This window comes from Argopecten irradians, chromosome 6 (genome assembly GCF_041381155.1).
Source record: "Argopecten irradians isolate NY chromosome 6, Ai_NY, whole genome shotgun sequence".
In the NCBI taxonomy this organism is placed as follows: Eukaryota; Metazoa; Mollusca; class Bivalvia; order Pectinida; family Pectinidae; genus Argopecten; species Argopecten irradians.
This window is the reverse complement of record NC_091139.1, coordinates 8,617,294-8,630,695: the sequence shown is the minus strand read 5'-3', so window position 1 is coordinate 8,630,695 and position 13,402 is coordinate 8,617,294. Positions and strand designations below refer to the sequence as shown.

The window sequence follows — 13,402 nt, the reverse complement described above, 5'->3', positions numbered from 1 at the left end:
GGACTGTCTTGAATGTGATTCGAACAGGGGCACGAATAAACATTCTATTTAGTTTATTCTGATCACACCCCCTCGGCGTGTGGGAGCGTATTTATATCTGGACGTGTCATCCTCATTAGGCCCCGACAATGGACAGTAGCATCTATTCTGGTGGTTCTTGTGAAGTTATCTCTGAATTGATAAAAAATCCACTTTTATAAAGAAATCTGACAATTGCTTTTCAATATCATGATCAAGCACAGAGGGGAGGGGGCATATTTTGCGCGTCATTGTAATTTTCTTTGCGCACTAAGTACAATAATAGTGTCACCTACATTGTTACTTGCCAACTTGATCTTTCGTAACAACCCAGTTATTGCTATCATCATTTCACGATAGTAAAGTGAGTATTTCACAATCCCATCCTATCATGAACAGCTACTTCTTGACCGTCGACACCACACAAACGTATGATATCCCTAACATCTGTTTTATATGGTAGATAATGTGACTCACGTATTTACTTCACGGAACCGGAAATTTGAAAATAACATCGACTTTTTATTTCGATAATTTTTACACGTGTTATGTACATTTGGCGGCGTAGTTTATTTAAAATCTGTTGGTATAGTTGTCACACAGACTGACCCCGATTTATGCCGTGGTATCTTTTGATACCGCTTTGGTATACATTTTGTACAACATTGTCAGGCATATGTAACCCGTCTGGCGTAGTAATCCACTTTTTACCCGTCAGAATAGGTCATACCCGTTTTTCAAGGTCACCATTATCAGCCGCTGAAGCAGACAATATGATTAGCTAGGGACATATGGTTTGTATGTCCAATCCCCCATATCTAGGCCTTACGTTAACCAAATATCGCCAATCAGGCTCATAAAGATACCATTGTGATTATCAATGATACTTAATTAATCCACTTTTCCCCCTGGACAGTGTGTGTGCGACACCCCTCACCCCTTTGTGTATCTCCATAGTTTGTTTTAATAATATCAAACTCTTCTTTATAATTCCTATTTCACATTATATGGTCGGTCATATTTCAAATGCCAGATACTCAATTTATTCATTAACTTTACAGTCTGTAATTTCGACTCGTTATTGCGATTTTTTTTCTAGAGTTTGTCTGGATATTTTTCCAGAAATCAAACGACATGGACTTGGAACATGTTTTCATGCACAAATCGATACATCCCTTAGTGTAACGGGATAAAACAACAGTCAATTTTCCATAACATGACAGTACAGATTACAGTAGACATTGTGTTTAATGGTGTCATCTAACATTTGATTGGTCAATAACGCAACCAATGACATTCGACTTACTATATGGTATGTTATATATGCAGCAGCAATTACAGATGATAATCAGTAATCTATGATACTGACACGTGGTCAGGACAGCGTTAGGACTGCACGTGGTCAGGACAGCGTTGGAACTGCACGTGGTCAGGACAGCGTAAGGACAGCACGTGGTCAGGACAGCGTTAGGACCACTGGTAACGTGTCCTAAATTCCGTTATAACCGGAACAAGGACGTTTTAGCCCAACCAATCAATCAGCCATCCTTTGATACTGTAACTGACAACGTCTTTGGCAATATTCCTAACAGTGGTTGTCATGCAGAAAAATCAAAATAACATAGGCCTGCTGTGTACACACAGTTACTTAAAATAATTAGGATCTAGTTTAAGCATTTACATTAATCGTCTTCTCAATATCATCGATGGTGGTCGTCATATAGAGCTAACCATCTTTCTTTGACTTTCTTTGAAACTTAAGTTGCCTTGACGATTTGGTGGAGTACTATTTCGACGCTGCACCTTAAGAAAGGTGGTAATAATTAGGACCAAGAAGACGTTTACTAGCTAATGTGTAAGATACCCTTCATGTTCTTTTCATGACTTACGAGACGATGAATCGGTTTTATCTGTAATTTTGCATAATTTCCCAACCAGAAAAACGTTAAGGGAAAAAACGAAGTCCATTTAACATGGCATATAGAAAATGCCATACCAAAGTGGCATACGCTGTTCCTGTAGGGTCATCTAAAGTCCCTTTTAGTGAGTGCCAGGACCCTGGGTACCTCGCCCAGTACCAACTACTGTAAGATACAGACCCCCAACAGTCTCAGACGGGGGATGCTGTCACTAACGACAAGGCAGTAGCACCACTCGACTGTACATGCCAACATTCGGCTCGAAAGTACTTCATAATTCATGAAACGATGCTATATATTTGCAACACATGTGCCACACGGTGTCGGGGACTGCAGTTGTACTGCTGGCAATGCGGAGAATGTCTGTCATCCCAGAATGTAATGTGTATCGCTGTACCAGACTCGCCACCCCTTCTCAACGCCACCACAATATGTGTTTGGCATGGCCCCAAACCAAAAACCCTGTCAAACAGAATCACTGTTTTATCACCTGACGAGGGGACATATACAGCGATGGTTTAGTTTCTATTTTACGTCTATTTAAAGGTAATATAGACATCGTTAGCAATGCTAAGTAAGTACTAAAATGATATGAACCATTGCCCAATAAATATCTTGTTTTCGCTGCACCAGATGTCTACCAAATGGTATCGTTGTACAATCTTATAACCAAGCAGTAACAACGAGTGTCTTTGGTGCCAGATGTTAGACCGATCTAGGTTCCCATGCACGCGTGTCCGGTGACTTTATATGTTACATCAAGTTGATAATAGTGACGTGCGTTATTACCAATATTACGGTGACATGGCGATGAATTTAGATAGCATTGGCACCGTGTACGTCAGAACAGTCGTGTGGCCATTGTTTGATGTGGAATCTTAGTATGGTGCCATAATATCACTGTTCATAACCTATTATTCCAATGTCCTTTCATACTTGTAACTAAATCAGCGTAACTCACTTGGGAGGCGTTTCATTACCATTATATCTAATTCCGACAGTTTAGAGTTAGACTACACCCCACTGAAAGACCTACCAGACTTTCTGTTTGGGGTCCACTCTTTGATATAGTCTCTACCGTTTGAAACGAAAATTGCATCAAATCAAAGAGGAACAATACATTTTACGCCAATGGTGCGCGAGTGTTGATTGCTACAGTGAGATTGTGGTCGGATTTATCCCATGATAACCATCATCTTTTGGTTACAACGAACTCAAACGCGAGAAAATGAACTAATTCCGTCTGATTTTGTCGGATTTATCTCGGCATATCTTTGCATGTTCCTTCCAGCATCATTAGCTTCGAACGCACCCTTGGTTGGTGCATGCGCATTGTTTTATTTATTGTTACGTAACTTGTGCTTGTGCCACCCACGATTTGGTTAAAGATGAAAGTGATTTTAGGATTTTGACAAAAACGCGGATATCACGATAGAGTCTATAGAACTGCATTCTGTCTAGACGGCGCGTATCTCCCCAATCTTCGAGGCACGCGGCACGGCCAACGTAGTTACCGTCATCTAAGCGTTACCCGGAACTACTTCAGTATTAAAATGATAATAGTAAACCACCAATATAGGCCAATCGATCAATGCGTGTACTAATGGGTATATACAGGAGCTTAACTAACCTAGTCCTAAATCTATCTGCCAATCACCAGGCTTAACATCAGATTGTGTATCATCGAACTGTCCGAATACGGTGTTAGGTTCAGATGAACCTCGGGTTAGAACCAATTACGGTCTATACCATCAACACTTGACAAAGATTTCGCCAGTTCATGTGTGAACGTATACGTGTACAAGCTCTTTGTTTTGTAATGTACTTTAAGGAACCTTCTTTAGGTCGATATATCCAAAGTGAGACTTTTATGGCCGACCACGATGAAGATGCGGCCTATATTCCACGTCTTATAGCTCAATATGACGCGTCCTTAGATCACCCCGGCGTCTAGACTGATCGGCTGGTCATTATCGACCCTGTCCGGTCAGCGAGATTGGACTTAGTGTGTGGAGAGGCTACTAAAACAGCACAAAGAACCAATGAATGTCAGAGCACAGCAATCGCTTCGGGAGTAATATATAGTGAATTGCTTCTGAAGTCGTCTGTTCGCTATCGTAAGACAATGTAAACCAAAGTAGATTTCCAGACGCCATTGTAGCAGAAATATTTCCTTCCTTCTTTGGACGATCAAAAGTGTGGTCCGGGTTGTTGGTGTCTCATTGACACCCGTTCTACACATAAATGTAACCATTGTTTTGGTTTCTCATTATCTACACCCGTCGTTTTCAACTGTAGACATTGCTAGTTTGTGTCTCTTTGATTCCTGTGGACTCTCCTTGACATCGATTCTAAACTGGTTTTGGTTCTCATTGACATCCATCGTTTTGTGACGCTGGTTTCTCATTGACACCCGTCGTTTTAACTGCTGTTTACTCATTGACACCCATGTCGCTCTTTCTGAACTTTGGTCTTCGTTGGTGTCGTTTTCATTCGTTATTGAATATGAACCTTTTCTTCGACATGTCGTCTTAAACTTTGGGTTCTCGTTTTTCATTTCTCCTCATTAGTAAAATGGAACTGTAAAGAAGCAAGAAAAATCTTACAAACTTTTCAAGTTTTATTGTGTTTTCTTTCTCTTGTCAGACAAATTGGCGATTGCATGGGTAGTGCACGTGTGAATATGGACAGTTAATCCTTTCTGATGTAATAATTTAATATTTTACTATAATAAACCAGATAAGAAACCGTTCTATCTCAGTTTGGTATCATGCTCCCTACAAAAGTACACATGGCATATTTGGTAACCTTTACTGCATAATCGCAGAAAAAAACTAAATCCTCGTTATACTTCGGTCGGCAACATAAAAACACAGGTGCTTTGGTGTTTATATCAATGATTGATATTGGTCAGTTATATGATAATATATAACACTCTTGTATTGTCCGACTTGTTACTATTTTAAGGTCTGGAACTGGTTATGGCCCGGTCACCGCCTGTTGAATTGTCCTATGGTCTATGGACGAAATGCCGAATTGACAAAGTATTTGCAATATCTTCAGCAATAATGCTGAAATAAATGCCATGTACCAGTTATCAGGATCCCAATTTGATCCTTTTGACAACGTATTCCACTTTTGACATCACGAGCTGAACATCTGGTAAAAATAAATTTCAATATGTAATATATGGTATGGTATGGTGCCGTGTTGCGTTGCGTTGCACTGTATTGTATTGTATTGTATCGAATTATGTTGTATGTTATATTCATAAAATTGAATTGCATTGTATTGTATTGCCTTACATACTATGGCGCACGTGCGTTGTTTATGAGTCTGTATACAAACAAATTGATTATATATGGGTTAGCATTACCAATAACTGTCTGTGACCTTTATAACACGATAATAACTACATATATACATGTCTGACATGTTTATACGTCATAATATACTTATAGTACAGGCTACCTACATACACTGTGCTAACGTATTTGTTATGATGGCATAATTCTTCTGGAATGTCCTGGATTACCTGACAACTATTATCTTGTTCCTTAGTATGACCATGTTTGTTTAAATAACCCGTCATTTGAAGAAATACGACTTGTATTGACATGTAATATAATAAAAAGTATTACTCCTACAAATTGTTGATTTTGCATTTCACATAATTGAAACCTCGCCTAATTTGGTAAATGTAGTATTACATATGTCAAAATGAAATAGGAACAAGATAAGCTACACTACTGCGAATGCTGTCCTTGAATTTTGGTAATATAGAAGTCGATATTTTGGAGGAAATAATGAAGATATCATGCGAAACTTAAATAAAAATAGTAATAAAATCAATTTAAGAATATAATGTTTGATATCTGCATGGTCAAGATCTTCACGGGTTCCTTCAATATTATAATGAAGCTGAAGTTGAAGTGTCAGAGCTCTACTGATAGAGTGCAGCATTTTGACACCATGTTGGAGAGAGTTTAATGCTAAGAATTCAAATGTTGAGAACAAATCCAACTAATGCTTTTAATAAATGTATGTTTAAAGGAATTAAGTAGATTAACAAACTTTATAAAAAAGATAGTGAAGGTAATAGTAAACTGATTTTACACTATGAGCCGATAAACTACATGTACGTTGCATGTAGACTTGTAACAAACTTGCAAAATTTTATTCAAAGTATATTTATTTTAAGTTTCAGTTTGATTAACCAAGATTATTTTCATTTATATATTGCACAAAATATATCAATTTAAATTTAGATTTAAATCCGAAGAAATCTTATTCAAATACATATCTTCTCATTCGATTCCTATTTTAATCAATTTTCAGAACTAAAGCAAGTCTATATGCAGGTGGTAGGTAAACCGGAAGTTATTTGTTCTCGTGTCCTTTCTTTTCTTTTAATATAAATTCCAGAGAGTTCCGAACGTGTAGGCTAACTTCCGGGAACGAGGATAATGTTGTTTTGATCGCCATCGGAAGATAACCTCTGAAATTAGGACCCTGGAAGAATTTATGTAGGTTGCAATTAGGGAAATCCATCTACATTTATTTGCTTATTTTGATCCTGGTTTTACAAAAATATGTCCATTCGTATGCTTTCTTCAATTATATTGCAAACATCAGCAAAAATGCAAACAAGTGTCGTGGCGAACGTGTAGGCTAACTTCCGGGAACGAGGATAATGTTGTTTTGATCGCCATCGGAAGATAACCTCTGAAATTAGGACCCTGGAAGAATTTATGTAGGTTGCAATTAGGGAAATCCATCTACATTTATTTGCTTATTTTGATCCTGGTTTTACAAAAATATGTCCATTCGTATGCTTTCTTCAATTATATTGCAAACATCAGCAAAAATGCAAACAAGTGTCGTGGCGGATGAGCACATGGTCTGGATAGTGGCTATTGTGTGTTGACGAAAAAACATGATACAGACTTAAATCGGAAGGATTACTTATTCCAAAATGAGAGATTTACTATCATCATAGCATGAAGCAGGTGTGTGTCGATTTGTAATGGTCAGATGAATGTGTATTGCAGTAAAAACAGATGTGTACTTAGGTGGTAAGACGGGGACTTGCTTGGGCTTGTAAAACAAAATGACAAACATGTAAAACGTTCACATGAGAGTTTACAGTTAATATAAAACCAAGGATTATTAATATTAACTGATACTTAACATATGGATATATACGATTCGTTCGAAATAGACTTGTTTATTTTATATGACAGCTAGAACTAATTAACTAGCTTTGGCGAACGTGTGTGTAGACGGTAATGGCGGACATATCACTCGTGATGTAGTCGGTGTGATCAAGGTGAACTCTAAACATATCACAGTCTGCACGACAAAGTTAAAACATACAAACAGATCTTACTATTTTATTTTTTATCATTATTTTTAGTTTCTTATAATTAATTACTCAAATTGACTTTATACTGATAGAGTTAATTTGGGTTTGATTACAGTGTGTGTTTTCAGTATGGCATATAGAAATACTACCAGATAATTCTTATTCTGAAAGAAAGTTTAAGTCTCCAATATGTTAAAATATGATATTTATTATTTTAACCCATCAATTATCAAGAATACCATGATGCAGATCCAGATGATTCATGGTATTCAAATATAGTTTACAAAACAAAATATGTTTAAGGAAAAGAGATGTCAACCAACTTAGGTGAGGATGGGCATCCGTTGGATATTTCTGATGCTGATACAGTTCCAGATTAGGTTGATCGCCAGCAACCTGAGGTAGCTCTTTTAGTAAAGCATCTGGCTAGTGTTTAGAGGGTCCCGAGTTCGACCCCCAAATCTGGCCATGCACTTTCCCCACTTCTATATATATTTTGGTGCCTGTGACTAAACCAGTTTTGAACATTGGTAATATGTTTGAATCAGAGAAAAGTGTAATGTTTCTGGATCTGGTAGATCATCACTAACTAAATTTGTAGAGCTTCAATCTGGCTAGTGATAAGAGGGTCCTGGGTGCAAACCTAGTCCTACTATGGTCATGGACAGTAGCAGCAGATGTAGATGATGCTATGACAAAATACAACTGACAAAGTTACATGTTTGTCACTTAAGATTGGAGAACATGTAACCTGTCAACAAAGATGATATTTCCATTTTCTAGTCTGAAATATTCTTGCATTACAATGTAGTTTTGTAAAAGTGGAGTGGATCATATGATGACAGCTCAGAAACAAAAATACCTGAGTAATACTCTTTTAGCTATAACTGGTGGGCCATATCTGGTCATAAAAATGTATCAACATTCATATGTTGGATTGTGTAAATTTCCATCACTTTTGTGATTTTTAAATTTCCCTGGAATTCCCAGATCAATCCTATGTTCTTCAATATGGACACAAGTCACTGATCAAAAATAAATGTTGAGTCATTTTTCAGAGATTAAAGATCAATTCCAGATGATTGTTCAGAGGTCCCTTGTTCAAGTCTAGGTCATCCTTAAGAAGTCACATATGAATTCCCAATCATTTTCGAAAGCTACCAGCTGTTGATTATAGAAAAATTCCCAATCACCAAGTTGATGTTACAGATCAGTTCAACAGCATCCCTTCAGAAGTTGGAAGCTAATTTTCAGCCCTTCTTCAATTCTAATGTCACTAATTAATTCTGAGGCTTCATAAGGGATTCTTGCATATGATCAATTCTGGAATTCTGTTGTTTTTTTCAAGTGTCATAATTCAATTAATTCTATGTCATATTCTTAAGATATGTCATATTATTTTAGGGTCATGAAGTTCAATTCTAAAAAAAGGTCATAATTCAGATCCAAGTCATTCGTCATCATCAGAAGTCATAGTTTAGTTCTAGATCATTCATCAGAGGTCATAGTTCAATTCTAGGTCATTTGCCACAGGTCATAGTTCAATTATAGGTAATGCTTGTCATCAGATCTATAGGTCATAGTTCAGTTATAGGTCATTGATTATCAGAGGTCATAGTTCAGTTATAGGTCATTTGTCAGCAGAGGACATAGTTTAATTATAGATTATTTTTCAGATCATTCAGATGTCGGATGAATTTTTGATCACCCATTTGAGTTTTAGATAGATTCTCCAGCATCCATTAGAACTGAGTAATCTTAGCAACAGGCTGGATGTCCTGTAAATATTTTCTAGGACATCCCTCACAAGTCATGGTCAATTATTTCTTCAGGTCACATTAATTTATAAGCCATTCAGGTCACATTAATTTATAAGCCATTCCAATGATAGAGGTCAAAGGTCAGTATTGATCATTTTTACATTCAACAACAAATTCTGAGTTGTTTTTCAAAGGCCACAGAACACATCTGGTACAAAACATTGGACAATTGAAGATCATGGAAGTGCTGCAAGCTAAAGATTATATGAAATGGAAAAAGTGCTATTTTTTTCTGAATTTGGGCTGCTAGGTTGTGTTTAATTTCTGTATCCTTTGACCACTGAAAGGTATTTTCTAAGAACTGAAACTGAATTATCTTATTTGTAGTAAATTGTTTTACAAGGCCTTCCTTATGTAATTAATATTGACATGGTTCTGTCTGTGTACAGAGCCAATGGTGATAGCTAGTGTAACAGGATCACAATTTACTTGTCAGCTGTGTAAGTTTATATGAAGATTTTGTGTAACCACTTCCTGGTCTAGGTATGGTATGATGACTTGTGGTATGTGACCTACACATATTCTATCTACAGGTTACTGGTATAATACACATCACTGTAAATAAATCCTATAACTTATGAGCCAATTTCTACATTTGAGGTGGTGAACAAACGCATGACATTGAGAATTGGCTTGTTTTCTTAAAGCTTAGCTGTAATTTTTAATCATATAAATTTGCCATATCTGTCAAGACTTGACATTGTAAGTTTAATTTGTCACTTCTTTAAACTGTCTGATTAAGCAAATTCTCATTTACTTGAACCCTGATCCATCCCGAATGGGCGTGCAGATGCAGTATGGGATAAAGGACTGCTAAACCTGTCCACAAGTCACCTTGACCTTGTAGAGGTCAAGTGGTGATGTTCCAAATATCACCACTAACCTTCCGTCCCTGGGTTTTGAATCTCGTTTTGGCCAGTTGCCAGATAATGATCGTAGGTTGGTGTTTTTTTTCTCCAGTTACTCCTAAACCAGGCATGACCTCCTTAAATGAACCTTGTGGTAATAGAATGAAAAACAAAAGCAAACAAATATCTTTATCTTGAAAATGCAGGTTAACTGCAAAACATACCAATATTGAATTTACTAAAATGTTCATGAAGATGACCCGCATATGAATGTTATACAAGCCCAATGGACCACTTGCACTTCAGCGCCAGAAAGAGAACTTTCTGTTGCCAAAGTACAATGAGCTAATCACTTGTTGCCGGGGCCAGTGTTGACCCAGTGACATTGAGTGTTGTTATCTGACATGTATGGGGGGGTCAGACTGGCTGTTGGTGTAATTAGCGGAGAGGGACAGGTGTTATTTCTGGCCCGCCCCAGTACTCAGCCTGACAGTTACACTGTAGATGTGATTAAGGAAAGAGATGAAAGAGTTTGGGCTATGTGTATCATGACATACAAGCTGACAATGATGGTTTAAAACCTGGTCCAGCTTTAGGGTGTGGGGGTTGGTGGGAGGGGCGGGGGGGGGGGGACTTATGACCCATCTCAGACCCTATTAGGCAATCAAACTAAAAAAAAAAAAAAAAAACTTCTAGAAATGCCTTTCCCAATATTCTTCCCAAAGAGATGAAAAAGACCTTTCTGAGTTTTGTGAGAAGCTATGCCATCTATTCAAACAGAATGGTATTGGAGAAGTTACATGTACCCACAATTGTAAAGTCATTGTTACCAAGGTGATTGGAGGGGACAGTCCTAGAACATTGCAGGAAAATCATCTGTACAAACATGAAGCAACTATAATGTCAAAAGGTTAATCAGCATGATTATATAGATGAATGAAATAAATTCTAAATGAAATTTCTATATTGTTGGTGTGATTATAAGATTATTTGTCTGTGTTTTCCTTTCTTTGTTTGTATACCCCACAGCCTTTCATACTTTGCAGTTGACCTGGTCAGCGGTTCATTTGTCTGGTTCTAATGGAAGTTAAATTACTTGTAGGTCCCAGAATGTAAATTGGATTGAATGCCAATTAAAATTTGACTGTGAATGGGAATTGGTTTTATGATGTTTGGAGATGCAGAGAACAGGTGCTCTGGAAATCTGTCTCTTCTAACAGGTTGTTCTTAATTGGCAGTTTTAAGATCTAGATCAGGTCAATCTTGAGGTCAATCTTAAGTGGTGGTCAGTTGTGGTCAAGTGTCCAGTGGTTCTTTCCGTGTTCTTTATTTTCTCACACAAATTTTCCTCAATGGATTGACTGCCCTATTAGAGCCTTTAATTTGTTTACTTTCTATCTTTTTCTATATGAATTATTATGATCATTGAGCAAACAATCACACACAAAAAATCAGATTATATGAAAACCTTGGTTGACCGAAGTAAAAGTTGTTATAGTGATCACAAAGAAAGATTAGTGGATAGAGCATTAGTATATCTCCAATAGGCCATTGAGTACCCACGTCTGTGTGTATTTTACACTGTAGCACTCCGTACCATACCACAATCCATCTCCTGGTCAAGCCCACTTGAGATTTTGATACCCTGTGTAAAATTAGAAACAATTGGGTGAAACTTAAAAACAGATTGGTTGGCCCTCAAGCTTCTCTGTTTCCTGTCATGCTAAATCTGTACTGGAGTTCATTATACTTATAAATTGTGTGAAAAAACATGCTTTGATGTAGACCCTGCAACAATGAGAACATTTCCTGATGTTCTGGGCTGGTCTAGTGCATAGCAATGGCATCTTCTATAAATATTATCCTTTTCAGTGATTTATGATGGTTTACATATTGTACCGGAGATTTGTTAACAGGGAGTTACTTAATTATATAAGTCATCATTCTCTCATATGGGGATATTCTTTTTCTTTACAGTACAAGATTGCTTCTATAATTAATATGTTTTTGTTGTTCTGTTATCGCCACCAATTTCTCATTTGAGATTGTGACTTAACCTGCATTAGACCTAGAGAATTAAACGGTTGATGTGGTCTGTGAAACATATAATACTAATTCTCTTGGAACACCTGGTTCTATTGTCTTAACTTACTAAAGTCTACATACAGTTCTACTCTTATTGTCTGTAAATTCATTTTCAAGTCTGTATGTAAAATTAGAATTCCATGGCCATTGTTTCAGTAATTATGTGACTGATAGTGACTCTGTTTCAACTAAAAATAATGGGGTATTGTTTTAGTTCAGGGTCATGGGTTTATAAGGTCAGAGGTCAAGTGGTTAAAATTTGAAGGTCAAGATTACAAGTTATCCAATTCACAAGATGTGGACAATTTTTAATGAAGTTTGAGAGTCAAACATATATTTCAATGTTAGATTGGTGCTACAATTTACTGTTAATTTTAATTCTGAATACAGTTACGATATTATTCGGTGAGATCCTGATGAACTCTGGGACAGACATGACAGTTTACGTGGGTGGTGATCAATATCTAGGTATCATTGTGATTCTGTACCCAGGCATACTTAACTAGCTAATTAATTTTTTATATACCGTTTTAATGACTGTTATGTCATACATTATTTGTGATTGATCAGAAAGTACTTACCGTGGGAAATTGCTGAGTTTTCTCACAAATCATTTCAGTAAATTATGCATGAAAACAATTAAAAACATGTAAATATAGCTGTAATATGTGTCAGGCTACACCAAATCATCGTAAATGTACTTGTGATGTGTGAAGTTTGTAGTTTCTCAAGCTGAAATTCTCATTCAGAAACAGTCAGGGGTTTAACATGTGAAAATTGAGACTAAAAACATTGTAGACTTGTATTAAGTGTAAATTGGAAGGAGATTTGTATTATATTCTTTTGAAACTGTAAGGTATGGTGTGTAATGTTGGAAGGTTTTTAGCCAAGTCTAGCTGGAATGTATTGAGATTACAACAACCAGATGGTGTATGTATGTATAGTTTCTGTTCACTTGATATGGAAATGAAAAAGGGGTACAAACACATAAACATATCGTCTTTATCAGATAGTCTGACTCGTGTGAGAAAGCATGTGTCGGCTTAATTGAATTACATACTGGATTAAGTTTTATTGAAATTACATAGTTTTAGGGTAAGACATAGTCTATGGTACTGGGCTGTGTTTTGACAGCTACAGGAATTGATATGTTTTGGCAGTTATGTGGCAATTCATGACCACAGTAGTACTGTGGGGGACCTATCCTTCTCCCTGTCCTCCATCTGACTCGATCCCCACTCCCCTAATCAGTGCTGATTAGTCCCCTCCCAACAGTAGTGTTAGCTCTGGTACTGTTAAATACTAATATAACCCTACCACTTTCAGTAGTACTAACTCCAGTACTGA

The 13,402-nt window shown here is 36.9% G+C and overlaps 1 long non-coding RNA gene across 3 annotated transcripts in view; it reads left to right on the top strand.

The window, feature by feature from the left end:
- The first annotated feature begins 6,596 nt into the window (after positions 1-6,596).
- LOC138324896 (uncharacterized) overlaps positions 6,597-13,402 on the top strand; it is a 45,306-nt gene continuing 38,500 nt past the window's right edge. For 2 of the 3 annotated variants that reach the window (XR_011208699.1, XR_011208697.1), the window contains exon 1: positions 6,603-6,946. This is a non-coding gene — a long non-coding RNA (uncharacterized lncRNA). Of the gene's footprint in view, positions 6,947-13,402 lie in introns of all 3 variants that reach the window. The other variant, XR_011208698.1, reaches the window with a different exon arrangement.